Genomic DNA, 27,711 nt, shown 5'->3' on the forward strand with positions numbered 1-27,711 from the left:
TCCCAGCCTCCATGTCCCTGGCATCCCACATTGATGAATGGAGGCCTGTGAAGCTTTGCTGAGCAGAGTTACCTGAGGCAAGGAGATGGCCAGAAACAGTCAAGCACTCTGCCGGTGTGCACGGGAAGTAGGGCAGGTTTGATGCTATTATATTTGCATGCTCTGTCCTTATTTTCTCTTCACTTTCCCTGCATGTGCCTGTTTTTGCTGAATTAATGAAAAGAGTATGTTCCTGTTTCTGCTGAATTAATGAAAAGGGCGTGTGCCTGAGCTTGCCTCTCATGCAGGACACCCTACAGTGTACTGAGACTCTATTCACGTGGCTCCCTCCTTGGAGCCAGGCTGGAGCTTGGAGTGGACACGGGGTCCCCAGGAGTCAGTGGTGGGGACAAGAAGCATAATTCAGGGGCCCAGGGTGCTCCCCTGGGAAGTGCGCTGACTGGTGTGGCCCCCCACTGCTGGAGGGATGCCCCACCCTGAAGTCCTCTTCTGCTCCCCTGGAGAGGAGGTGGAAGCCTCACGTGTGACAGGAGCAACCATTCCTGTTACTGTATCCTAGAAGAGTCAGCACCACTCTCTCACACTGCAGGAGGAGCCGCTGTGAGTCTGCGGTGGGAGACGGCAGAACAGACTCCTAAATCAAGTGCAGCAAGCTCCCCGAGGACCCTGTCGCTTGAGATCAAAGTCTGGACAATAATTACACAACATGGAGCGTCGCTTGCTTCCGGCCCCTTTCCGAGCCTCTCCTCTGTCCACAGCCACCCACAGCAGCTCTCCAGCTACGGCCACCCCCAGTAGCAGGAAGGAATGTCGGTGATTACCCAATTCTGATTTCAAGGCCAGCTCCCAATTCATTCATGCTGAAGATGAGCCTTGGCCTCTCTGCCTCTTCCCTCCCCCTGGTGGACTCGGCCTTGACTCTTCAATGATTTACTGCCAGACCCAAACAGCAGCGCAAAAATTGGACAGTGGCATTCCCCACTTTCCCTCGCTCAGACCCCAGACCCTGAAATTGACAGACCCTCCAAGGAATGGCAGGGAGGTCTCGGGACCCACAGAGTAGGTGCGGGGGCAGGTGCAAGATCCTCCCAACAGCAAGTGGAGGTTCTGGCTGACACAGCAAACCCAGGCCCCCAGAGTGGCGTTAGCAGGGAGGCAGGACACGTCTCTGAGCAGAGCAGTGAACTGTCCGTGAGGAACAGCCACGAAAGGACCACCTGCCCAGGACATCTTCTTCAGCAGGGCGAGAGGCAAACGTATCCTGGGAAACGCTGCAAGAATGGCCAGCGCCTTCACCAGAATTTTCTACTGGAAACTGCCGGAGGGATGGTGAAGATGAGGAGAAGGCCACAGCCAACTGCGGGCAAAGGAACAGCCAAACTCACACCGCGTCTTGTTTTTTATTTACCTATGCGGTTCCCAGGTCGAAAATTGCACAACTGCATCGCATCCCTTTACAGTTGAAACAGATTCCCTGACAGAGCGACGGTGGTAAACACGCCTGCACTTTGCTCTTCGAATCACACCTAAGTTCATCAGCTGTGTCACAAAGAGGAAAGATAGCCTTGAACACTGCAGTTAATTTTTACCGAGTCACCTTGGGCAAACAGGGGACTTAGCATAGTTTTCTTTTTTCTTTTTTTTTTCCGGCACAGCAGCCTCAATGTGTTTGTAGTATAACAAATAAAAGTGTGTTCTTGGAACCTCCAGGAAATTAATGGCTCATTTTTCCTGGCAGGCTGATGTGAGGGGTACTAAATTGCCTTATGCTGATTAAAGACAAGCGTTGTTGCCTTTAGGCAAAGAGAATAAGAAGAGGAAAAACCCAAGCCCATTAGCAAAAGGAGGTGGTGGTATCAGAGATGTAAACAAGTGGGATGTGCTGTTCTGCTTAAGTGTTGGTTCCAGACACCACGAAATGGAACACGATGGCGCTGAGACCACATTGTCATCAGGCTGCCCTTGGAGAGTTCTTACGTGAGATGAAAAGGGATATTTACCAAGACCTACTATGTGTGTGACCTATTCATGTAATTATCCATTTTCAAAAAATGCCCTGAAAGGAAGGCACTATTGAGCTCATTTTGCAGCTACAGAAACAGACTTGGAGTGCTGTGGCCACTCTCCTCCCAGGGTGCAGAGGTGGAACGAGAACATGAGCTCAGGCCTGCAGCAACATGACTGTGTCAGCGGCTCTCAGACCACCGCCAGGCACAGACTGACTGTTTAGGTCACCGAAGGCTGCGGAGTTAGGTGTAGGTGTCCAAGGAGGTCACTAGCCACTTATTTTCTGTCCTTACCACTGGTAACACATGCATGCACACACACACACACATAAACACACACACACACATACACACACACAGGCACAACTGTGCACAAACTGGAAATATCACGGGTCACTGCCCCCCTCTCCTAGGGAAGAGAAGGGAAGCCAGGGGTATTAATGGAAAGAAGACGGGGTTTGGGAGCCCAGAGGCTGACTTCTAAGTCCTGGAGCTGCCTCTCAGCAGGTTGACCCCGTAGGCTCCATCACTGCATGCCCCCCTGTACAAAGGAAGCTGCGGGGATAATTTCCAAGGTCTTTTCTAGTTTTATGCTCTATGATTCTATGAGTGCTGAGAATGGATTTTAAATGCTAAATGGAATCTATGAAGGCTGAATATTTCTCGAGATTTAAAATGTCTCTCTGCTAATTGAAACTAATTCTACAAACTGTGCATTAAAAGCCCCAGGCTGATTTTTCTATGGATGGGCCCTGACAAAGTGGAGCACGGTGACAGAAGGGCCCGGAGCTGCTCTCTCTCCAGGCCCCTCCGCTGTGCCCTCCCCGGCAAGGCTTCCCATTTATATCAATCTATTTTTGCTTTCCTGGCCATCACCGCTTCCCATGCTGCTTAAATGGCACAATGCATTGCCTCCCCTCTCTCTTTCTCTCTTCTCTTTTGCTACTTAGAGCTTGGCGGACTAATGGCCATCATCATTATGGTGAGCGTTTAACGCTGATGGGGCTGCTCGGAACACAATGCAGTTCCTCCTCAACAGAAAAGAAATTGAAATCCTATTGCCTGGATAAGTGGGGTAGAGAATGTCACTGGCCCCAATCCTGGATGTCTGGTGGAGAGGCTGGAACCAGCAGCAGGAGTGTGAAAGTAAAATTGAAGTAATAAAAAGACCGAGAGGTGGAAGAAAAGGCGTGAGGGTCTGTCTTCTGTCTTCCTGAGCCCTTGCTGCCATGGAGCCTTCTAAAAATGGCTTCTTCTATCCCAGAGGGTTTTGAGTTTCCAGTTGTTTAAATCCGTGAAAAGGAAAGGTTCACGAAACAATAGTTACCCTTGCTCCACGCCATGCACTCTTTTTTCATTGTGCAAAAATATCCACCAGATAAAATGTACTATTTTGACCCTTTTTTGCACTTTTTTATTATGCAAAAATATCCATCACATAAATGTACTATTTTGACCTTTTTTAAGCATGCATTTGAATGGCATTCAGTGCACTCACATTGTTGACTATCAGCACTAGCACCCATTTCCAGAACCTGTTCATCATCCCAAACAGAAGCTCTGTACCCATTAAACACTAACTCCCCCTTCCCCTATCTCCAGCCCACGTAGCTGATGCACTCATGTTTTCTAATGTATTCTAGTCTATTCCATTAAACAAACACTGGTGAGGACTCAGTAGCAAGATCCACTTTGAAGTACACTCCTCATGCCACAGCTGGGGGCACTGATGGGCAGAGAGGGCCAGGGGTCACACAGAGAGCCAGGGACCAGCCAGGCAGCCAGGCAAATTGCCTGACACCCATCACTACCATCCTTGGCCTCGCACTGCACTTGTATGGATGGCCCAAACTGATTTCTGTCTTTCTCTCTTTCACAGGAAATTAAGAAGACAGAGAGCAAAGAGAACAGCATAGCAAACAGTTGTGTGGCCACCATCTCGAACCGACAAGTTTTCATGTTTCATCACAGTTGCTTGACATTTTTATAAAAGGAACGCAATATTACAGATAAGGCTGCCTCCTTGTTCTCGTTCTCAGGGCACTCTCCCCGCAGGTACCATGAATTTCACCCCCCTGAATCTGGCGTGGGTTTCTCCAGTCCACTGTTTTCATGTTTACACCTACAGAAAGAGATATCTATGAATAATTCATAGTGTTGTTTGCAGTATGTTTTTAAACATTTCATAAATGATATTACACAGTGAGCTTGTTTTGCACTCAACATAATGTTTTTGAGATGTAACCATGTTGATATGTGTGTGTGTGTGTGTGTGTGTACTTAAGTTGTTTCCAATTTATTTTCCTATTATAATGCCACAATTATGTATGAGTCTCTTTAGATAATAGATCTAGAAGTGGAATAGCCAAGTCTTTGTGAATATGCATTTTCAATTCCAATTTTGCTTTGGATATTGACAAATTGCTTCCCAAAGTGGCTGAATTAATTTACACTCCTACCAGCAGTGTGTGAGAATGGCTGTTTCTCTTTATCTCCACTAACTCTTGATACTGTAAGTCTTTTAACATTTTACCAACTTGATTAGTGTGAAATGTTCTCTTGTTTACTTTAAATCATATTTTCCTGATGATTATGGAAGCTAAGTCTCTTTTCATACAAGCATTAGTAATTTTCTTTTTCTTCTTCTGTGAATGGCTTATGCTATTATTCCATTGTAAGGGTTAGCAACCTATAGCCAATTGGCCAAATTCAGCCTGTGGACTGTTTTTCTATTGCCCGCGAGCTAAGAATAGTTTTTACAAAGGGTCATAAAAGAAGACGTGACAGAGATTAGATGTGTCTTGCGAAGCCTAAAACATTTACTACTGGGTGTTTATAGAAATAAAGTTTAGTGACTCCTGTTCTATTGGGTATTTTCTTTTTATTGATCCATATTCTGGATAACAGTAATTTGCCTAAACTAGACCCCCTCCTCGTCTCCAATCATTCTGCTGGTGGAGTGTGGTGAGCCTCTGCTGTCCCAGGGCCATGTTCTAACACATGTTTCATTAGAAAAAAAAAACCGTTTTCCCACATTCTGTTAAGTTTCGATTATATCCAGAAGGTGTCATCTAACTTTGACTCACTCTGAGATTCTCTGAATAGAATCCATTGAGTTCTCTGCCCTGTGGAACGCAGGCTGCAGAGTTCTGCCTCTGGCCCTGATGGAGGCACGGGTACTGAACTTGCTCTTCTGGAATAAACAACCAGAAAACTGGACAATGACTGTGAAACAACTGCTTCCAGACATGGGAAAACAAGCAGCGAAGATTGTAATCTCCAAGAGAAGAGGGGACAGGGAGGGGGACCCAAGTGCAGGATGGGGTGTCACCAAGGTGAGGATACAGTGTGGAGTCTGGGGAGGCAAAGGCAGCCGGTACTTGAGGTTCAGAGTACCCGAGATGAGGGGGCTACCCAGAGAGGGAGGGTCCCGGAGTCTGCATGGTGATTCCCTTTAGACATTGTCTGAAGACTAGGCTGGGCAAGGTGGCTCATGCCTGCAATCCCAGCACTTTGGGAGGCTGAGGCAGGCAGATCACTTGAGGTCAGAAATTCAAGACCAGACTGGTCAATACAGTGAAACCCCATCTCTACCAAAAATACAAAAATTAGCTGGGTCTGGTGGTACATGCCTGTATTCCCAGATACTCAGGAGGCTGAGGCAGGAGAATCGCTTGAACCCAGGAGGTGGAGGTTGCAGCGAGCTACAATCCCCATGGCACTCCAACCTGGGAAACAAAGCAAAACTCTGTCTCAATAAACAAACAAACAAACAAAAAAAGACATCGACTGAAGACTAAGCCATACATGTGCAGGGTGAGACTCCATAAAGCTCACTTCAGAGCTTTATGTTGAAGCTCTGAAGTTACAGAACTTCAGAGCTGTAAGTTGAACAATGCCTAGAGTTCACTCAGGACAAGAATAAATTTGCATTTCAACTAACCAGAGAGGAGAGACCTCAGGAACACCCAGGACATTCAGGAGATCTCAGAATGGGTATGACTAAGTAGTCAGGCTGAATTAGCTCTAGAGGGAGCCTTCTTTAAAAATGTTTTCACAAAGATTAAAAACAAACCTCAAAAGGGTCTGATCTGCAAGCAACTTAGCTGAGTGCTAAAATGAACTTCAACATTCTTTGGAAAATAACAGAAGCTACACACTCAATATTGTGTTGATCTAAAGGAAAAAATTGAGGCAAACAATGTAAGAGTTTATTTGGGTCAAGTCTGAGAACTGCAACCTGGGAGCACTGATTTCAATTGCCCTGAATATATACTCTGATAAGCAACAGTTGCTAGCAGGTTTTTAAAGAAAAAAAAAGAGGCAGTTCCTAAGTTGTTTACCAAGAATTTACATTAAACTAACATAAGCAGTTGATTGGCTGTATATTATTCTTTGTTTCACAAATTCTAGGAACATGAAGACAATGGGTGAGGCAGCTAGTCAGGAACAAAATGACTTTCAACAATTGCCCCTGGGCATGGGTGTGGAAGGTGTGACTGAAGTCCCCCCATACACTCATGTCTTGCAGGGCCTGATAAATTTTGCATACCTCAAATAGCCCAGACTCCTCTGAGCTATTTTTCTTTTCTCACATGTAACATGCATAAGGTCCAGCATCCAACTTAGAAAAGATTAGACATATAAACAATCAGAAAAAGTTGGCCATAACCAGGAGAAAAATCTATCAAGTGAAACAGACACCAATGACAGAGATGACAGAAGAAGTAGATAATCACTTCATAGAATAGCCATTTGTGTTAGTCAATTTTCATGCAGCTGATAAAGACATACCTGAGACTGGGTAATTTATAAAGAAAAAGAGGTTTAATGTAGTCACAGTTCCACATGGTTGGTGAGGCCCCACAATTATGGTGGAAGGTGAAAGGCACATCTTACATGGCAGGAGGCAAGAGAGAACTGAGAGCCAAGCAAAAGGAGTTTCCCCTTATAAAACCATCAGATCTCATGAGACTTATTCACTACCATGAGAACAGTATGGGGGAAACTGCCTCCATGATTCAATGGGGGTCCCTCCCACAACATGTGGGAATTATGGGAGCTACAATTCAAGATGAGATTTGAGTGGGGACACAGCTAAACCATATCATTCTGCCCCATCCCCTTCCAAATTTCATGTTCTCACATTTCAAAATCAATCATGCCTTCCCAACAATACCCCAAAGTCTAAACTCATTTCAGCATTAACTCAAAAGTCCACAGTCCAAAGTCTCATCTGAGACAAGGCAAGTGTCTTCTGCCTATGAGCCTGTAAAATCAAAAGCAAGTTAGTTACTTCCTAGATACAATCAGGATACAGGCATTGGATAAATATACCCATTCCAAATGGGAGAAATGGACCAAAATGAAGGGGCTAAAGGCCCAATGCAAGTCCAAAATCCAGCAGGGCAGTCAAATCCTAAAGCTCCAAAATGATCTCCTTTGAATCCATGTCTCAGATCCAGGTCACACTGATGCAAGAGGTGGGTTCCCATGGTCTTGGGCAGCTCTGCCCCTGTGGCTTTGCAGGGTACAGCCTCCCTTCTCGCTGCTTTCATGGCCTGGAGTTGAGTGTCTGTGGCTTTTCCAGGTGCATGGTGGAAGCTGTGGGTGGGTCTACCATTCTGGGGTCTGGAAGATGGTGGCCCTCTTCTCACAGCTACACTAGGCAGTGCCCCAGTGGGGACTCTGTGTGGGCACTTCAACTCCATATTTCTCTTTTGCTCTGCCCTAGCAGAGGTTTTCCATGAGGGCCCTGCCCTTGCAGCAAACTTCTGCCTGGACATCCAGGCATTTCCACACATCCACTGAAATCTAGGCAGAAGTTCTGAAACCTCAATCCTTGACGTCTGTGCACCTGCAGGCTCAACACCATGTGGAAGCTGCAAAGGCTTGGTGCTTGCACCCTGTGAAGCCACAGCCCAAGCTGTACCTTGGCCCCTTTTAGCCATGGCTAGAGTGGCTGGGACTCAGAACACCAAGTCCCTAGGCTGCACACAGCAGTGGTGCCCTGGGCCCAATAAACCATTTTTTTTCTTCTCAGCCTCCGGGCCTGTGATAGGAGGGGCTGTGGTGAAGACCTCTGACATACCCTGGAGACATTTTCCTCATTGTTTTGGCAATGAATATTTGGCTCCTCGTTACTTATCCAAATTTCTGTAGCCATCTTGAATTTCTCCTCAGAAAATGGGCTTTTCATTTTTATTGCATCATCAGGCCACACATTTTTCAAACTTTTATGCTCTGTTTTCCTTTTAAAACAGAATGTCTTTAATGGCACTCAAGTTACCTCTTGAATGCTTTACTGCTTAGAAATTTCTTCTGCCAGATACACTAAATAATCTCCCTCAAGTTCAAAGTTCCACAATTATCTAGGGCAGGGGCAAAATGCCACCAGTCTTTTTGCTAAAACATAGAAAGAGTCACTTTCGCTCCACTTGCCAAAAAGTTCCTCATCTCCACCTGAGACCACCTCAGCCTGGATTTCATTGTCCGTATCACTATCGGCATTTTGGTCAAAGCCATTCAACAAAGGTCTAGAAAGTTCCGAACTTTCTCACATTTTCCTGTCTTCTTCTGAGCCCCCCAAACTGTTCTAACCTTTGCCCGTTACCCATTTCCAGAGTCACTTCCACATTTTCGGGTATCTTTACAGCAGCACTCCACTCTGCTGGTACCAATTTACTGTATTATTCCTTTTTCACACTGCTGGTAAAGACATACCTGAGACTGCATAGTTTAAAAAGAGGTTTAATGGACTCACAGTTCCACATGGCTGGGGAGGCCTCACAATCACGGCAGAAGGCAAAAGGCATGTCTTACATGGCAGCAGGCAAGAGAGAAATGAGAGCCAAGCTAAAGGGGTTTCCCCTTATTAAACCATTAGATCTCATGAGATTTATTCACTATCATGAGAACAGCATGAGGAAACTGCCCCCATGATTCAATGGGGATCCCTCCCACAACACATGGGAATTATGGGAGCTACAGTTCAACATGAGATTTGGGTGGGGATACAGCTAAGCCATTTCACCATTATATGGCTATTATTAAAAAGTCAAAAAATGACAGATGCTGGCAAGGTTGCAGAGAAAAGGGAAAACTAATACACTGTTGGTGGCATTGTAAATTAGTTCAACCATTGTGAAAAGGATAGCAAGTCCTCAACGAGCTAAATACAGGAATTCCATTGGACCCAGCAATCCCATTACTGGGTATATACCCAGAGGAATATAAATCATTCTACTATAAGGACACATGCATGCAAATATTAATTTCAGCACTATTCACAATAGCAAAGAGATGGAATCAATCTAAATGCCCATCAATGACAGATTGGATAAAGAAAATGTGGTACATATACACCATGGAATACTATGTAGCCCTAAAAAAAGAACAAGATTATGTCTTTTGTGGGAACATGGATGGATACAGAGGCCATTATCCTTAGCAAATGAACACAGGAACAGAAAACCAAATACCACATATTCTCACTTATAAGTGGGAGCTAAATGATGAGAACTCATGAATGCAAGGAAAGGAACAACAGACACTGGGATCTACTTGAGAATAGAGGGTGGAAGAAGGGAGAGGATCAGAAAATATAACTATTGGGTACTAGGCTTAGCACGTGGGTGATCAAATAACCTGTACAACAAACTCCCATTACACGAGTTTACCTATACAACCAACCTGCACATGTACCCTCAAACCTAAAATAAAAGTTAAAAATTAAAAAAAAATTAAATGGCTATTATAAATATGCTCAAGGATTTAAAGGAAAACATGAACACAATGAGGAAAGATATGAAATCTATAAAAATGAGCCCAATGCAAGTAATAAAGACAAAAATTATCTTAAATTAAAAAGTCACTGGATGAATTGACAGTCTAATAGATACTGAATAAATGATCAATGAACATAAATATATATATTTGTTATTTACCTCAGTAAAACTGAGGGAGGGGGATGGAGGAGGAAAAGCCTTAAAAGAATCTAGTAAAACAAAAAGAAACAACACATACAGCAGCATGAAGATAAAATGGCTGCTGATTTATCATCAGAAATAGTGCAAGACAAAAGATAATACAAAACATCTTTTAAATAATGTAATACAAATGGGTTCACCTTGTCAGCTGCCTAGACAGAGCCAATTTATCAAGACAAGGGAATTACAACAGAAAAAGAGTAATTCACGCAGAGCTTGCTGTACGGGAGACCACAGTTTTGTTATTATTAAAAATCAATCTCTCTGAGCATTCACAGATCAGAGTTTTTAAGAACAATTTAGTGGGTGAGGGGAAGCCAGTGAGTCAGTAGCACTGATCGGTCAGGTCAGAGATGAAATCATAGGGAGTTGAAGCTGTCTTCTTGTGCTAAGTCAGTTCCTGGGTGGGGGGCCACAAGATCATATGAGCCAGTTTATTGATCTGGGTGGTGCCAGCTGATTCATCAAGCACAGGGTCTGCAATCTCAAGCACTGATCTTAGGAGCAGTTTAGGGAGGGTCAGACTCTTGTAGCCTCCAGCTGCATGACTTCTAAACCATAATTTCTAATTTTGTGGCTGATTTCTTAGTCGTGCGGAGGCAGTCTAGTCCCCAGGCAAGGAGGTTTGCTTTGGGAAAGGGTTGTTATAGTCTTGGTTTTAAACTATAGGCTAAGTTTCTCCCAAAGTTAGTTCAACATACACCCAGGACTGAACAAAGACAGCTTGGAGGTTAGAGGTGAGATAGAGTCAGTTAAGTTAGATCTCTTTCACTGTCTCAGTCATAATTTTGCAAAGGCAGTTTCAATATCCTCATAGAACTTTACATTCATTGAAATTATCCTTCAAAAATCAAGCTGAAGCTCAGGCAAAGTGGCTCACACCTGTAATCCCAACACTTTGGGAGGCAAAGGTGGGTGGATCACCTGAGGTCAGGAGTTTGAGACCAGCCTGGCCAACATGGTGAAACCCTGTCTCTGCTAAAACTATAGAAATTATCTGGGCATAGTGGTGTGCACCTGTAATCCCAGCTACTTGGAAGCCTGAGACAGGAGAATCGCTTGAACTCAGAAGGCAGAAGTTGTAGTGAGCTGAGATCGTGCCACTGCACTCCAGCCTGGGCAATGGAGTAAGAATCTGTATAAAAAAAAAAAAAAAATTTTGAGCTGAAGTAGAGGCTTTTTCAAATAAACAAAAGTGAGAAAATTCACCATGAATAAATCTACACTATAAGAAATGATAAAGGAAGGTTTTTAAACTGAAAAAAAATTATATGAGATGGAGATTCAGATAGCACAAAGAAATGAGCAGCAAAAAAAAAAAAAGCAAAACTGTGAATAAATCTAAAAGACATTGTTTTCTCATTTTAAAATTTCTTTTAAAAATAATGACAGCGGCTGGGCGCAGTGGCTCACACGTGTAATCCCAGCACTTTGGGAGGCTGAGGTGGGCAGATCACTTGAGGTCAGGAGTTCGAGATCAGCCTGGCCAACATGGTGAAACTCTGTCTCTACTAAAAATACAAAAATTAGCCAGGTGTGGTAGTGCATGCCTGTAATCCCAGCTACTAGGGAGGCTGAGGCAGGAGAATTGCTTGAATGCAGGGGTCGGAGGTTGCAGTGAGCCGAGATCACGCCACTGCACTCCAGCCTGGGTAACAGAGCAAGACTCCATCTCAGAACAAAAATTAAATAATAATAATAGTAATAATAATAATAATAATAATGACTGTTTAAAACAAAATTAATGATAATGTCTTAGCAGTTTGTAACATCTGTAGAATAATATATGGACAACAATGCACAGACGACAGGAGGGAGAAACAGAAATATACAGCTTATATATTTTGCAGAATACACTATGAAAGGAAATTAAATCTTGGGACCCTAAACTCGTTAAGCCAAAGGGAAAAGTCAAGCTGGGAAGTGGGACATGCAAGCTGCCTCCCCACTTTTGGTTCCTAAATAAGATGGCTACAAGATGAAAAGCTACATGCCTCCCCTATATTTTGCCCACAAGGAAATTCCTAGTGAGCTGCAAGATCTTTTAAGGTGTTTCTGTTAAAATTTCACAATGGCAATGCAAACTGATAGCTTATCTTTACAGGTGCAGTCACCCCGGCCCACCAGACATGGCTGCATATCTGATTGTTCCCCTGCCCCATTGTGTCTATGTTATCTCATGTAAAATCCAGATTCTCTGCATTTTTCCTCTGCCCCATTTGTCTGTGTCATCTTACGTAAAAAAAAAAAAAAAAAAAAAAAAAAAAAAAAAAAAAAAAATGCAGATTCACTGAGTCAGACAAAGGCATGAATGATTCTTTTTCCCTACCTGCTTTTTACATGAAAATCGTGTACTTCTCAATATTTCACCCGTTCTCCTTTAAATTTAGAGCCCTCAAAATTATCTTCAAAGAAAGACAAAGAACTGTCTCCTGGGCGCACATCCTTAATTTTGCCAATAAATCTCTTAAAATGATTGAGACTTGCTCATCATTTTTCTCGATCAACATCACACAATAGTAACTTTTCTTGAACATAAACTGCAATAAATTAAGCATGCATATCATAAATCCTAGATCAAGCTTTAAAAAGCATAAAGCAAAGGTATAACTGATAAGCCTAAAAAGCATAAAGCAAAGGTATAACTGATAAGCCTATGGAGGAGAGCAAATGGAATGCTAAAATGAATCCAAAAGAATACAGGAAAAAGGAGGAACAGGAACAAAGGACGTAGAATGAGGTATAATGAGGTTGGGAAAGAGAAAACAAATAGCAAGATTATAGAATTAAATTTAAAATATAAATGGTCTAAATTAAAAAGCTAAGATTATTAGACTTAATAAAAAAGTAATACTGGAGACTTCCAATTTTAGCTCTGACATGTAAAGTATTTGAAAACAATCACTCCCATCTTTACTACAAAGAAAAAGCTGAACAAAGTGAAAATCAGTGCCTTTGTTGGACCCATCAGAGAATTGAGGTCCCAGGAAAGACTCCACTCAGAAATGGGAGAGACAGGAGAGTGCAGAGGCTCACAGCTGAGATCTGCTTACCTGGAGCAAAAGCCACTGGAGTCATAAACTGGTGGGAACATATTAATGGTAATTGGGACAAATTTCCAGCAGCTGAATGTGGACTGGCATAAGAGTGAGACATTTCTGGGGGTCACATTCCTAGCCACCCCTCCTCCACTTGATTAGGTTTTATTTTTAATCCCACTGAGTTTTCACTGTGAATAGCCACAAAAAAAATCCCCTCACATCTCAATCAGGGAGAGGGGAAAATTAACCATTTTGAAATAGTCTCAGAGCATGTCCGTAACAAAGGCCTACTCAGCAGGGGAAAGAACTTTATCAGAGCCTTATTTCAGGAGCCAGGCCAATTTCCAAACTCCTACCCCCTCTGGTCTTCCTGTCTTACCTAAGCTGGGGAGAAAAGGGCAAAGCTAAGAAACACTTGTGAAAGTCACAACCCAGGGACACAAACTCATTAAAAGCCAAAAGCATAATCATAAGATGATAGAATGTTTTCCCTTCCCATACTCGACAACCACATCAACAAGGCTACAGTGTAATAATGATGAATTACAGGTGAGAGAGCTAGAAAGCACAGAGTGTATTTAAGAAATAGTTCTTAGAGAAACAGAAAGACAATGAGAGAGAAAAAAACAAAAACACTAGAGGAATTTGAAGCCTCTGGAATTTACAACTACATCAAACATTAAACACAGTTCAGCTCCTAGCCAGGTTAACCTAAAACTTCACACTAAAGGCTGAATGCCTCAGTTATTATAACCAGATACATTGTGTTGGGCTAATTTTTTTTAAATTAGAAGATATTCTAAAAGGTAAGGAAAAACAAGATCAAACTATATGCTGTCTATAAAAATCCCAGTTTAAGTATACAGGCACACATAGATGAAAATAAAAGAATGGGAAAGAAGATATCACACAGACACTAATAACAAGAAAACTGGGGTGTTTGTGTGCATAGTAGACCAAAAAAACTTCAGGACCAGGGATATTCCCAGAAAAAGATAGGGACAGTTTACAATGACAAAATGTTTAGTTCAAGATATATACAACAAAGACATGTATGCTCCTAATAACAGAACTTTAAAATATGTATAGCAAAAAAACCGACAAAACTAAAAGAAGAAATGAAAATGAACAATTAATTTGATATTTTCATCCACCTCTCTTAGTAACTGAGAGAAAAGTATAAAGAGAATTTCCAAAGATTAAGGTTAAGAATTACATTAGACTTTTCTTCAGAAAGTACATTAGCAAGAAGAGTTGGAGTTAAACATTTTAAGTTTGAAAGAAAAAAATCCAACAACCTAAAATTTTGTATCTAGTGAAGTTATCCTCTAAAAGTAAAGAAAAAATGTTGCAGACAAAAAAAAATTGAGGGAATTCACCACCATTAGACTTGCCTTGAAAGAAATGTTAAAAAGAAGTTCTTTAGAGAGAAGGAAAATGAAATAGGTCAGAAACTTGAGTCAACATAAAGAAGGGTGTTAGAGAATGAATACGTAATGGTAAAGTAAACCTTTTATTTTTCTTATTCTTAATTGATCTAGAAAACAACAATTTGTTCAAAATAATAGCAACAATATATTTACTGATTATACTTTAGAATAAGTGAAATGAATGGCAGCAATGTTTTAAGGGACAGGAGGGAGGAATTGAGAGTGGTCTATTACAAAGTACCTGCACTCCCTATGAAACAGTATGGCGTTATTTGAAGACGAATTTGGATTAGCTGCAAATGTACATTGCAAACTCTAGAACAGCCATTTTTAAAAGTAAAAGAAAAAAAGAAAGAAAGACATGGTAGTCCCCCCTTATCCACGGGGGATGCATTGCAAGATCCCAAGTGTATGCCTGAAACCGTGGATAGTACTGAACCCTATATAGACTATGGTTGTTTTTCCTATACATACATACCTAAGATGAAGTTTAATTTATACATTACACACAGTAAGAGATTAACAACAATAACTAATAATAAAATAGAACAATTATAACAACATACTGTAATAAAAGTTATGTGAATATGGTCTGTCTCTCAAAATATTTTATTGTACTGTACTCACCTACTTTTAGACTGTGGTTGAGGGTGGGTAACTGAAATCACAGAAAGCAAACCTGTGGATAAGTGGGGGAATATTTTAATTAGTATTCTAAGAGAGGAGAGAAAATAGAATCACACAAAATGCTCGGTTAAAACTAGAGAAGGCAGAAGAAGAGTGAAAGGCAAAAAGAAACAGAAAACAAGGACAAGGAATAGAAAACCGTGACATATGTGATAGATATTAATCCAAACATCACTAGTCACTTCAAATGCCAGTGGTCCAAATACTTCAGTTAAAAGGCCAACTGTCAGAGTGAATTAAAAAAAAATCAATAAACTTGCTTTAAATATAAAGACTCAGATAGATTAAAAGTAACAGGATGGAGAAAGTTATACCATGCTAATACTATTCAATGGAAAGCTGGAGTTGCTATATTAGTTTTAGACAAAGCAGCCTTCAGAGCAAGGAAAATTATCAGAGGTAAAGAACGGCACTGGATAATGATAAAGGAGTCAGTTCTCTGATAAGAAATAGCAATCTCTAATGTGTAAGAACAGAGTGTCATATACTTGGAGCAAAATCTGATAGAATAGCAAGAAGATGTAGAAGACTCCACTGTCACATGTGGAGACTTGAACACCACTCGGTAATGGAGAGATCAAGCAGACCGAAAATCAGTAAGGACATAGTTGAACATAACAGCACTATCATTCAGCCAGTTTACTGGATATCTATAGAATATTTTGTTAAGCAACAGCAAAATACATTCTTCTCAAGCTCACGTGGAACATTCACCAAGAAAGACCAAATTCTAAGCCCTGACACACCTCAACAAGTTTAAAAGAATGGAAAAATAAAATATGCTCTCTGAACACAATAAAACTAGAAATCAATAACAGGAAGACAATTGGAAAATTAAAAAATACCTGGAGATTAAACAACACACTTCTAAATAACATGTCAGTCAAAGAAAAAGCTCTCCAGAGAAATTAAGCAATATTTTGAAATAAATGAAAATGAAAATACAACTTATCAAAATTTGTGAGATGCAACAAAAGCAGTGTTTAGAAGAAAGTTTATGGCATTGAAATAAGGCATTTTAGAAAAGAAGAAAGATCTGAAACAAATCATCTAAGTTTCCACCTCAAGAAGCTAGAAAAGAACTAATTAAAAACATAGTAGACAGAAAAAATTAACTAAAGCAGACATCAATGAAACTGAAATCAGGAACCTACTAGAGAAAATCAACAAAACCAAAAGCTGGTTCTTAAAAAAAAAAAAAAAACCTATGAAATTGATAAACCTCTAGCCAAGTTAACAAAGAAAGAAATGAGACACAAATTATTAGCATTAGAAATAAAATAGAGGCCACTGCTACTGATTCTAAAGGAATATTGTAAAGGATAATAATAGAATGTTATTACCATAACAACTCTGTGCCCACAAATATAATAACCTAGATGAAATAGATCAATTTCTTAAAGATGCAATCTACCAAAACTTACACAAGAAAGAATAGATAATATGAATAGGTATGTATGCATTAAAGGAATTGAATCAATAAATAACTACCTTCCAAACAGAAAGCACCAGGTCTGAATGGGTTCGCTGATGAACTCTACCAAACATTTAAGGAAGAAATGATAGTAATTTTCTATGATGTCTTCCAGATAATAGAAGCAAAAGGAATGTTTTGTAACTCATTCTATAAAGCCAGCATTACTCTAAAACCAAAACCAGACAAAGACACAAGGAGGGAAAGCCACAAGCCAATAGCTTTCATAAACATAGGTGCAAAAATCTTCGATGAAAAATTAGCAAGTCAAATCCAACAATGCATAAAAAGAATTATATACCACAACCGAGTGAGCTTTATCTCAGGTACACAAAACTGGTTCAGCATTTGGAAATCTAGTCATGCAATCCATCACCTCAACAGGCTGAAGAAGAAAAATCACATGATCATATCAGCAGACTGAGAAAAAGCATCTAACAAAATCCAACACCCATTCATGATAAAAGCTCTCAGCAAAAGAGGACTAGAGGGGAACTTGATAAGGAACCCACAGCTGTCAAAGCTCAACAAAAAGCCAACAGTGGTTGCACTTAAAGTTGAGAAACTTGAAGCTTCCCTGCTAAGACCAGGAGCAAGGTAAGAATGCCCTCCTCAACACTGCTTTCCTTTTTTTTTTTTAATTTAAATTTTGGTTTTTAATTGATAATATGAACCTCGAAAATCTGAGACAGGTCTCAGTTAATTTAGAAAGTTTATTTTGCCAAGTTTGAGGACACAAGGCTGTGACCCAGCCTCAGGAGGTCCTGATGACATGTGTCCAAGGTGGTCAGTTTCACGCACGTCCCTGTGAAGAGACCACCAAACAGGCTTTGTGTGAGCAACAAGGCTGTTTATTTCACCTGGGTGCAGGCGGGCTGAGTCCGAAAACAGAGTCAGGGAAGGGAGATAGGGGTGGGGCCATTTTATAGGATTTGGGTAGGTAGTGGAAAACTACAGTCAAAGGGGGTTGTTTTATGGCTGGCAGGGGTGGGGGTCACAAGGTGCTGAGTTGGGGAGCTTTTGAACCAGGATGAGCCAGGAGAAGGAATTTCACAAGGTAATGTCATCAGTTAAGGCAGGAATAGGCCATTTTCACTGCTTTTGTGATTCTTCAGTTACTTCAGGCCATCTGGATGTATATGTGCAGGTCACAGGGGATACGATGGCTTAGGTTGGGCTCAGAGGCCTGACATTCCTGCCTTCTTATATTAATAAGAAAAATAATATAAAATAGTATTGAAGTGTTGGGGCAGTGAAAATTTTGGGGGGGTGGCATGGAGAGATAATGGGCAATGTTTCTCAGGGCTGCTTCAAGCGGGATTAGGGGTGGCATGGCAACCCAGAGTGGGAGAGATTAAGCTGAAGGAAGATTTCGTGGTAAGGGGTGATATCGCGGGGTTGTTAGAAGGAGCATTTGTCGTATAGAATGATTGGTGATGGCCTGGATGTTGTTTTGTATGAATTGAAAAACTAAGCGGAAGACACAAGGTCCGAATAAGAGAAGGAGAAAAACAGGTATTAAAGGACTAAGAATTGGGAGGACACAGGACATCCAATTAGAGAGTGCCCAAGGAGGTTCAGCATAGCCCTGCCAGCAAAGATTATTGATTTACTTTAAGAGGGAGTTAAGAGTGGTGGTTTGGGGATAGCACCAGGAGATATCAGCTGTGATGGCCTGGAGAAACAGTGTAAACCGGCAGTGTAAACAAGAGCAGGGCATTTATGAGTAGTTGAGAACAGTGAATAAGAGTATGACTAGGCAGAAGATAGTACGGATAACAAGTTTTTGGGGCACAGTCCAAGTTGGGCTGGTGTCTGGAATAAGACTGGGGCCTAATAAAAAGGAGTGTCTATATAGGAGCTCAAATGGGCTGTACCCTGTAGCGTTCCAAGGACAGGCCCGAATTTTGAGAAGGGAAAGTGGTAAAAGTATTATCTAGTCCTTTTTAAGTTGGTGGCTGAGCTCGGGGAGGTGTGTTTTTAAAAGACCATTAGTCCGTTCCGTTCTACCTTTCCTGAAGATTGAGGATGGTAAGGGGTATGAAGGTTCCACTGAATACCAAGAGCCTGAGAAACTGCTTGGGTGATTTGACTAATAAAGGCCAGTCCGTTATTGGACTGTATAGAGGTAGGAAGGCCAAACCGAGGAATTATGTCCGACAGAAGGGAAGAAATGACTGCGGTGGCCTTCTCAGACCCTGTGGGAAAGGCCTCTACCCATCCACTGAAAGTGTCTATCTAGACCGAGACGTATTTTAGTTTCCTGACTCGGGGCATGTGAGTAAAGTCAATTTGCCAGTCCTGGGCAGGGGCAAATCCCCGAGCTTGATGTGTAGGGAAGGGAGGGGGCCTGAACAATCCCTGAGGAGTAGTAGAATAGCAGATGGAACACTGAGAAGTGATTTCCTTGAGGATAGATTTTCACGATGGAAAGGAAATGAGAGGTTCTAAGAGGCAGACTAGCAGCTTATAACCTACATGGAAGAGGTTATGAAATGACGACAGAATAGAATGGGCCTGTGAGGCTGGAAGGAGATATGTTCCTTGGTCCAAGAACCATTTGCCTTGTGTGGGAAGAGATTGATAGGTGGAAGTTTCAGTGGTGGAGTAGGTGGGAGTGACCGATGAGAAGGAGAAAAATTGCCATGAGGGAGAGAAGTTGGAATGCTAGCTGCTTCTTTAGCTACCTTATCAGCATAAGCGTTGCCCTGAGCAGTGGGGTCTGATGCCTTTTGATGGCCCTTGCAGTGAATGACTCCAGCTTCCTTTGGAAGTAAAGCAGCTTTGAGAAGAGTTTTTATTAAAGAGGCATTAATGATGGAGGACCCTTGCATAGTGAGGAAATTTCTTTCTGCCCATATAACAGCATGGTGGTGCAGGATATGGAAGGCATATTTAGAGTCGGTATAAATATTGACACGTAGTCCTTTTGCAAGAGTGAGGGCTCGAGTTAAGGAAATGAATTTGGCTTGCTGAGAGGTAGTGGAGGGGAGCAGAAAGTATATGTGTCAGGTGTGAGGAAGAAAATAGATTTTGGAAGTTATGAGAACTGTAGAGAGTGACTGTAGAGAGTTGAGCATAGTTTGTGATTTTTAGGGCCTCTAAAAGTATTAAGGCAGCGGTAGCCACCGCACACAGACATGAGGGCTAGGCTAAAACTGTAAGGTCAAGTTGTTTGGATAAAAAGGCCACAGGGCATGGTCCCAGTCCTCGTGTAAGAATTTTGACTGCACAGTCCTGCACTTTGGCTGTGTTAATGAAAAAGGGTTGGGATGAGTTAGGGAGAGCTAGTGTGGGAGCAGCTTCTAGGGCTGTTTTTAAGGAATGGAAAGGAGTGGCGAAAGGATTTAGGATCTGTGGGGTCAGCCAGGTTTGCTTTTGTGAGTTTATATAATGGTTTAGTCAGGATGGAAAAACGAGGTATCCAAAGGCGGAAGTACCTAACCATGCCTAGGAAGGAAAGGAGTTGTCGTTTTGTAGAAGGGGTCCGGGTTTGGGAGATTAGCTGGACACGATCAGCAGGGAGAGCACGTGTGTTTTTATGAGAACTATGTTGAGATAGGTAACACATGAGGAAGAAATTTGGGCTTGACTGAAGTAACAGGGGCTGTCTGTGAAGCCTTGCGGCAGTACAGCCCAGGTAATTTGCTGAGCCTGATGGGTGTCAGGGTCAGTCCAAGTGAAAGCGAAGAGAGACTGGGATGAAGGGTGCAAAGGAATAGTAAAGAAAGCATGTTTGAGATCCAGAACAGAATAACGGGTTGTGGAGGGAGGTATTGAGAATAGGAGAGTATATGGGTTTGGCACCACGGGGTGGATAGGCAAAACAATTTGGTTGATAAGGTGCGGATCCTGAACTAACCTGTAAGGCTTGTCTGGTTTTTGGACAGGTAAAATGGGGGAATTGTAAGGAGAGTTTATAGGTTTTAGAAGCCCATGCTGTAGCAGGCGAGTCATAACAGGCTTCAGTCCCTTTAAAGCCTGTTGTGGGATGGGATACTAGTGTTGAGCAGGGTAAGGTTGATTAGGTTTTAATGGGATAATGGGCTGGTGATCAGTTGCCAGGGAGGGAGTAGAGTTGTCCCATACTTGTGGGTTAAGGTGGGGGGATATGAGAAGAAGGCGTGAAGGAGGCTTTGGGTTGGGAAGAAGGGTGGCAATGAGATGTGGCTCTAGTCCAGGAATAGTCAGGGAAGCAGATAATTCAGTTAAAATGTCTCAGCCTAATAAGAGAACTGGGCAGGTAGGGATAACTAAAAAAGAATGCATAAAAGAATGTTGTCCAAGTTAGCACCAGAGTGGGGGAGTTTTAAGGGGTTTAGAAGCCTGGCTGCCAATACCCACAACAGTTATGGAGGCAAGGGAAACAGGCCCTTGAAAAGAAGGTAATGTGGAGTACGTAGCCTCTGTATTGATTAAGCAGGGGACAGACTTACCCTCCACTGTAAGAGTTACCTAGAGCTTCTGTGATGGTCCAGGAAGCTTCTGAGGTGATTGGGCAGCGTCAGTCTTCAGCCGCTAAGCCAAGAAGATCTGGGAAGAAGCTAGTCAGAGCCTTAGGCCAGTTGGACAGTCCAGTTTCCAGTGGGGTCCCACACAGATGGGACACGGCTTAGGAGGAATCCTGGGCTGCGGGCATTCCTTGGCCCGGTGGCCAAATTTCCAGCACTTGAAGCAAGATCCTGGGGGAGGAAGTCCTGAAGGAACACCTGACCGCTGTGGCTTAGGCGTTTTGAAGTCCTTGTGTGCTGGAGATGTGGCTGGGGTTTCTCTCACAGCGGAGGCAAGTAATTGCAACTCTTCTCTATTATTGTACACCCTGAAGGCAAGGTTAATTAAGTCCTGTTGTGGGGTTTGAGGGCTGGAATTTAATTTTTGGAGTTTTATTTAATGTCGGGAGCAGATTGGGTAATAAAATGTATTTTGAGGATAAGATGGGCTTTTGACCTTTTAGGGTCTAGGGCTGTAAAGCGTCTCAGGATTGCTGCCAAACAAGCCATGAACTGGGCTGGGTTTTTATATTTGATAAAAAGAGCCTAAGCGCTAACTGATTTGGGAGAGGCCGGATAAAGAAAAAGAAGCATTAACCTTGACTATACCTTCAGCTCCAGCCACCTTTTTAAGAGGAAATTGCTGGGCAGGTAGGGGAGGGCTAGTGGCAGAACCAAACTATAAGCGGGACTGGGTGTGAGGAGGGGAGGTGATAAAAGGATTATAGGGTTGGGGAGCGGAGGCCGAGGAAGAATTGGGACCTGGCTTGGCCTGGCCAGGAGCAGCCTGGGGAGGAGGGGAGAGGTCAGATGGGTCCATAAAAAAGGAAGATTGGAAAGACTCAGCAACACTTGGGGTCGGGACTGAGGGGACAGGCAGGAGGGAAAGAAGGAAGATTTGGGACAAGTTGCATTGGGAACAGAGACCAGGGAGAGACCAATGTGTAAAAGAATGCCTGGACATCAGGCACCTCAGACCATTTGCCCATTTTACGCCAAGAATTATCCAGATCTTGTAGGATGGAGAAATAGAAAGTGCTGTTTTCCGGCTATTTGGAACCATTGTCGATTTTGTATTGGGGTCAAGTGGTGTTGCAGAAGAAAATAAGGCATTTAGGTTTTAGGTCAGGTGTGAGTCGAAGAGGTTTTAAGTTCTTGAGAACACAGGCTAAGGGAGAAGAAGGAGGAATGGAGGGTGGAAGCTTGCCTATAGTGAAGGAGGCGAGTTCAGAGAAAAGAGAGGGTAGAGACACAGAGAGAAGGGGTGGGAGGTGCTTGTCCCCCAGGAAAGTGGAAAAGGGGTGGGAGGTGCTTGCCCCCCAGGAAAGTGGAGAGAAAAGAGAGGGTAGAGGCATGGAGAGAATGGGTGGGGTGAGCAGCCCTGGGCTGCAATGTGGGTGAGCAGCCAAAGCAGGCGTCCCTGCAATTGACTTGCCACCAAGGGAATGTGAGTGAATGACCAAGGCAGGCGTCCCTGCGGTGATCAGATACCAATGAAATGTGGGTGAATAATCAGGCAGGCGTCCCCGCAGTGATTAAACACCAAGGGAAGTCTGTCTTCCCGAGTCTGTGACCGGTGCCGGAGTTTTGCGTCCACGGATAAAACGCATCTCCTTTGTCTCTACCAGGAAAGGAAAGGAACTGAAATTAACAGAAGGGAGAGATTGAAGTGTGGTGCCAAGATTGAAAGGAGAAAGAGGTTGAGGGATAGTGAGAGAGGTTGGAGAAGAGAGTAAAGAGAGGTCACTTACCGGATTTAAAATTGGTGAGATGTCCCTTGGGCTGGTTGGTCTGAGGATCCGAGGTCGTAGGTGGATCTTTCTCATGGAGCAAAGAGCAGGAGGACAGGGGATTGATCTCCCAAGGGTGGTCCCCCAATCCGAGTCACGGCACCAAATTTCACTCGCGTCTGTATGAAGAGACCACCAAACAGGCTTTGTGTGAGCAACAAGGCTGTTTATTTCACCTGGGTGCAGGCTGGCTGAGTCCGAAGAGAGTCAGGGAAGGGAGATAGGGGTGGGGCCATTTTATAGGATTTAGGTAGGTAGTGGAAAATTACAGTCAAAGGGGGTTGTTTTATGGCTGGCAGGGGTGGGGGTCACAAGGTGCTCAGTGGGGGAGCTTTTGAGCCAGGATGAGCCAGGAGAAGGAATTTCACAAGGTAATATCATTAGTTAAGGCAGGACCAGGCTATTTTCACTTCTTTTGTGATTCTTCAGTTACTTTAGGCCATCTGGATATATACTTGCAGGTCACACGGGATACGATGGCTTAGCTTGTGCCCAGAGCCCTGACAGTCAGAACACAGCTTGGTTTTACACATTTTAGGGAGACATGAGACATCAATCAACATATGTAAAATGAACATTGGTTTGGTCCAGAATCTAAGCAAAAGTGGGACAACTCTAAGGGGGGAGGCTACTTCCAGGTCACAAGTAGGTGAGAGACAAACGGTTGCATTCTTTTGGGTTTCTGATGAGCCTCTCTGAAGGAGGCAATCAGATATGCATTTATCTCAGTGAGCAGAGGGATGACTTTGAATAGAATGGGAGGCAGGTTTGCCATAAGCAGTTCCCAGTTTGACTTTTCCCTTTAGCTTAGTGATTTTGGGGGCCCAAGATATTTTTCTTTCGCAATAAATAATAATTATTTACATTTATACGACTGATTTTTAACATTGTACTGAAAGTCCTAGCTAATGCAATAAGACAAGGAAAGAAAATAAAAGGCATACAGATTAGAAAGGAAGAAATTAAAGTGCCTTTTTTTTAAGATGACGTGATTGTGTCCGTAGAAAATCCCCCCACATCAAAAAACCCTCCTGAGACTAATAAATGATTGTAACAAGGTTGCAAGATGCAAGATTAATACATACAAGTCATTGCTTTTCTATATATCAATAATGAATAGTTGAAATTTGATATTAAAAAGATAATAATTAGCACCAAGAAAAATGAAATACTTAGGTACAAATCTAACAACACATGTTCAAAATCTATGTGAGAAGAACTACAAAACTCTAATCAAATAAATAAAAGATCTAAATAAATGGAAAGATATTCCATGTTTATGGATAGAAAGACATGATATTGTTATCAGTTCTTCCCAATTTGATCTATAGATTCAGTGCAATCCCAATAAAAATCTCAGCAAGTTACTTGGTGAATATTGACAATCACATTCTTCAACTTAGACTGAAAGGCAAGACTCAGAATAGTTAATATAACATCCAGGAGGAAAACTTAGAGGACCTGAAGACTTGCTACAAAGCTGCAGTAACAGACAGTGTGGTATTGGCAAAATAATAGACAAACAGAGCAATGGAACAGATCAGAGAGCCCAGGAATAGGCTCTATAAATATAATCGACTGATCTTTGACAAAAGAGCAAAGGCAACCTAATGGAGAAAGATAGTCTTTTCAATAAGTGGTGCTGTGATGACCAGACACACATGCCAACAAATGCATATAGACACAGACTTACACCCTTCACAAAAAATAAGTCAAAATGGGATCATAAACCTAAGTGTAAACCACAAAACTATTAAACTTGTAAGGATAACATAAGAGAAAGCCTAAGTGTTTGGTGATGACTTTTTAGATACGACACCAAAAGCATGATCCATGAAAGAAAAAATTGGTAAGTTTGGCTTCATTAAAATTCATCACATCTGGTTGTGAGAGTTACTGTTAAGGGATGAAAAGACAAGCCACGTACTGGGGTAAAAAGATGTTCAAACCACACGTCTGATAAAGGACTTGTGTCTAAAACACAAAAAACTAAAACTCAACAATAAGAAAACAACCCAATTAAAAATGGTCAAGAGATCTGAACAGACACCTCATCAAAGAAGATATACAAAGCAGAGATGGATTAATAAACTATGGTACATGCATACAGTGGAATATTATTTAGCAATGAAAAGAATTGAGCTATTAAGCCATGAAAAGACATATTAAAAGCATATTACTAAGGGAAATAAATCAATCTGAAAAGGCTACCTACTGCGTGATTTCAACTGAATGACATTCTAGAAAAGGCAAAACTATGGAGACAGTAAAAACATCTGTGGTTGCCAGGGATTTGGAGGAATGAAAGGAGGGATGAAGAAGTGAGCTTACTGTAATGATGGATACTTGACATTATCACTGGTCAAAACCCACAGAATGCACACCACCAAGAGTGAACCCTAATGTAAACTGTGCATTTTGATTAATAATAATGTATCAATTGGCTCATCAATTACAACAAAGGTACCATGCTAATGCAAGATAGAAATCATTGAGGAAATTGTGCTTGGGCATATTTGGGAACTTTATATACTTTCTGGTCAATTTTTCTGTAAAATCAAAACTACTCTTAAAAAAAAAAAGTCTACTAATTAAAGAGAAAAAAAGTCTCTAAGATTAATCTCCAGTCCCCGGACCTGCATTTAGAGCCCTGCACAGCAATGCGACACCAGATGTGACCTCCTGTGGCCTTCTGTTGTGGAGAGAGGCCCCTGTGTGAGTGGCTCTGTGTCTGACGCCCCTACAGGGTGGTCTGCACACTGCGTCCCTGGCCTGCGGTGTCCATGGAGGGCCACTGGGTATCAGGCCAAGACACCTGCCCCGACCTGCTTCTCCCTGGGCTCTCTCTCCCGTGGAGCCCCCTCCATCTGCCCCCAAGTTGGTTTCATCCCCAACAACAGGCGACGTGGTGGGGGAGGCTTCCCGTGGGCTGCTCTCTCAGGCAGCTCCTTGAAGCTGGTGTTTTGCTGCCTTCATGGCTCTTCCTTCATTGTTCTTATCTATTACTTCTTCCTGCTGCCCATTGCAGGCACGCAGAACGCTCTCCAGGGCTGATGGTTTGCGGACTGGAGGGCAAGGAACCTTACCCTGTCCTCTACCACCTTCCACATCCCTCCCCGATACAAACCTTCCCAGTTTGTTGGGGGCACAGGAGCGGCACTGGACTGTGTGACTGGGCATCTTCCACCATGTCTGCATGCATGCGTGTGCATGCGTATGTGAGGACATGTTGTCAGACTTGAAGTGCACCCCCTTCTGCCCTCCTGCATGGGTCTGCATGTGCACACGTCTCCCCGAGAGGACTGGCGTGCCCATGTGGCTGTCCCTCCTTCTGTGTGTCCCATGTCCCTGGGTGCGCCTGTCCATGGCTCTGTATGTGGGTGGCTTCCTGAGCCTTGTTTTACCTGTTTAAAAAGTTACAGAGACAAATAGCCTAGATTTAAAACTGAATAAAAGATTTTAACAGCCCCTTCACCGAAGAAGTCATACACATGGCTGGTAAGCATGTGAGACTCAGCACCGTGAGTCACGTGTGAAATGCAAGTGGGAAGCCTCAGTGAGATACCACCGCAGAATACCAGGTGCTGGGGAGGATTTGCAGAACCTGGAACCGTCATATATTGTTTGTGGACAAGCAAAATAGTCCACACAGTTCAGAAAACCGTTTGATACTTTCTTTTTCTTTTCTTTCTTTTTTTTTTCTTGAGAGGGAGTTTCGCTCTTCTTGCCCATTCTGAAGTGCAATGGCAGGATCTCAGCTCACCACAACCTCCGCCTCCCGGGTTCAAGCGATTCTCCTGTCTCAGCCTCCCGAGTAGCTGGGATTACAGATGCCTGCCACCATGCCCAGCTAATTTTTGTATTTTTAGTAGAGACAGGGTTTCATCATGTTGGTCAGGCTGGTCTCGAACTCCTGACCTCAGGTGATCCACCCGCCTTGGCCTCTCAAAGTGTTGGGATTACAGGCACCACACCCAGCCGACACTTTCTTAGTAGTTAAACATACACGTACTTATCCATGACCCAAAAATCCTACTTGTAAATATTTACCCAAGAGGGATGAAAAATGCACGTCTACAAAATAACTTATATACAGATGTTCAAAGCACATTCATTCCTAATAGCCCCAAACTGGAAACAATGCAAATGCCTACTTGCTGGTGATTAGAGCATATCTCTGCAATAGAACACTACTCAGCAATAAACAAGAACAAACTACTGATACACACAGTAACATGGATAAACATCCCAAAATATTACGCTGAATGAAATCAGCCAGACACAAACAATGCCTAAGGCATGAGCCCATCTTTTCACAGAAAGCAGTGCAGTGGCTGCCTGTGGCCACGGGATAGGGAGAGTTGACTATGAGTTCACATGGCAGAACTTTTGGTGACAGATATTTCACTAAGATTAGTCAAACCTCATGAAATCGCACCTCAATCAAGTCAATTAAAAAATATTTTAATGTATACTAGAATAGGTGGTTATTTTGGGAAGAGATAGAGTATCTTCAAAGTAAGTGAATAAACCCTGTTCCTTATTGTTTATTAATAATTATGGTTTGCAACTGTATCTTTCACAATGGAATGGGCTGCAAGAAGGCCAAATTAGAGAAGCAACCAAAAGCATAGAAATTCAACATAAAAGTTCCAAACTGATGATAAAATTTAGTCAACAAATGAGAAGTGCCTATCTAAAAAGATGATCATTTGAACCAGTATTGGCATTCTTTGCCCTGGTGCCCCTGGCCAGTGTACATTGGTGTAAATCAGCACCCCAGGATGAGTGAGCTTGAAAATCTA

The 27,711-nt window shown here is 42.6% G+C and overlaps 1 long non-coding RNA gene across 1 annotated transcript; it reads right to left on the reverse strand.

Moving 5' to 3' along the window:
- Positions 1 to 4,070: 4,070 nt before the first annotated feature.
- LOC129137010 (uncharacterized) lies at positions 4,071 to 23,025 on the reverse strand. Its single transcript, XR_008539158.2, has 3 exons — positions 22,868 to 23,025; positions 15,093 to 15,144; positions 4,071 to 5,734 (listed from the first exon to the last, which is right to left on the reverse strand). It is a non-coding gene; the product is annotated as an uncharacterized LOC129137010 (long non-coding RNA).
- Positions 23,026 to 27,711: the final 4,686 nt, after the last annotated feature.

Source organism: Pan troglodytes, chromosome 15, assembly GCF_028858775.2.
Source record: "Pan troglodytes isolate AG18354 chromosome 15, NHGRI_mPanTro3-v2.0_pri, whole genome shotgun sequence".
NCBI classification, from domain to species: Eukaryota; Metazoa; Chordata; class Mammalia; order Primates; family Hominidae; genus Pan; species Pan troglodytes.